This window comes from Chrysochloris asiatica, unplaced genomic scaffold (genome assembly GCF_000296735.1).
Source record: "Chrysochloris asiatica unplaced genomic scaffold, ChrAsi1.0 scaffold00009, whole genome shotgun sequence".
Classification (NCBI taxonomy): domain Eukaryota; kingdom Metazoa; phylum Chordata; class Mammalia; order Afrosoricida; family Chrysochloridae; genus Chrysochloris; species Chrysochloris asiatica.
In genome coordinates, this window is record NW_006408527.1 from 37452447 (window position 1) to 37454457 (window position 2011).

Sequence of the window (2011 nt, forward strand, 5' to 3'; positions counted from 1 at the left end):
TTACGGGAGTAGAAAGCCTCATCTTTCTCCCGCGGAGCAGCTGGTAGTTTCGAGCCGCTGACCTAAAGGTTCGCAGCCCGATTCGTAACCACTACGCTACCAGAGCTCCTTATAAGCTGAATAATATTTTATAAATACTCTTTGAAAAAAAAAAATCATAATTTTTTATCCAAACAGTCATGGTTGTGTGCTACTAAAGAGATTTTAAGATAAAATTAGTAGTATAGTTTTCCCTGAGATCCATTTATATTTTCTTTCTTAGATTAACTATACATGAAAATTAATAGTATAGTTTTCTCTGAGGTCCATTTTTATTTTCTTTCTCAGATTATCTATACTTGTAATTTTACCCAATCTAAAGAGTTTTCATTCTATTCTAATATACCTAACCTTGCAACACTGCTATAAAAACAGCTATTTAAATTTCATAAGCAAAGTAATACATTTTCAGGATGTTGCCATATCATGACAGCAAGATTAGTTCAAAAATGAAAAATTTAGACAATCAACCAGCTGTTTCATATGCAAAATGCCAAACATCTGGTTCTCTTGACTTTTTTCTTCACTGACTTGATTGAAACAGCAGGGTTGATTGTGTTGTGCAAATATAGACTCTGAGAAGCAAAATTAGGGAGTAAAAAATCTTGAAGTTATTGTAATTTTTTTTTTTAATTCCAGATTCAGAAATTCTAAGGTGATAGTGTCAGAGACTTGAACAGCCTGCCTTCTATTGTGTTCATAGTTGCCTCAGTAAGATATTTACAAAAGAACTCAGGAAACTGCAAGCTAAGTTTAATTACCAGTTATTAGCATTTCTGTTCCCCAGTTACCTTCAAAATATGCTTTCCTGGAGTCTAGACAAATGAACTTAGCATTACTCTGATCTTCATTACAATCCCAGTTCCATATGTAAACCAATGATAGACCTCAGGAGATGGTCATTTTCCAGATGAACATTTGCAGGTTAGAATGGACGGTGGTGGTGGTGGTGGTGGTGGTGTTTATGTACCGTGGAATCAGTTCTGACTCATAGTGACTCCTCTTATGTGAATGTAAACGTAATCTAAGGCCATCCAGCTAACTGAGTTGTAGTTATTCACATATGAAATAATATGCTGTCACCAGGACCCGCTATGCATTTGTGAAAAATAACTCTTGTGGTTCATCTTCAGGAATTCATGCATTTGCAAGGCCTGGCCAACAGATTGTTGATTTAAGCAGGCTATTCTAGAACTAGGAAATTTAAATTAAAATACAGCCATTAAGACCTTGGGCAAGCCATTTTGGCTTCTCTACAGGGAGGGAAAATGTACCATAGAATTGTATATGGAGAACTGAAAGTGGAAGAGGGAATTTTAGGGGGACAAGAATAAAACCATCTGTGGAGGGCCCTGTGGCACATCTGCCCATGTCTACAAGGCTGGGTGCCCAATTTTGCAAAATTGAATAAAGAAAACCTCACTCTCGCTAAAATGAGTACAGATTGAATTATCTGAGTCTTTGTCAGTATAGACAATGTTTCTCACACATTGCTTACACAGCTCACCATATCACTTGAGAAAAGTAGGAAACCATTAATTCAACAATTAGTATATTGATAACAAAAGCACAAGACTGTCAACTATTAACAGGAAGACAGCTGTGGGATAATCATCACTGTTGTTAAGTGTTGTTGATTCAGACTCATAGTGACCCTGTACAGGGTTTCCAAGGAGAAGCTGATAGATTTGATCTGCCAATCTGTGGTTCGAAGTCCAGTACTGATCCTCCAGTGCCACACCAGGAATCCAGTAAGATAATGAAGTGAAAAACAAAACAAAGCAGAAAATAGAGAGAAGAATAGGAGAATATCAGAGGGAAATGAGATGTGATCAGAGATGAACCTCATATGAAAATCTGGCTATATATAATGAAATTGACACTGAATGCATCCTATGTAAAAATGCATTGATGCAATCATTTTATCCACATAGTGGAAACTGTAAACAACTATGCTTTGCAAAAATTAACA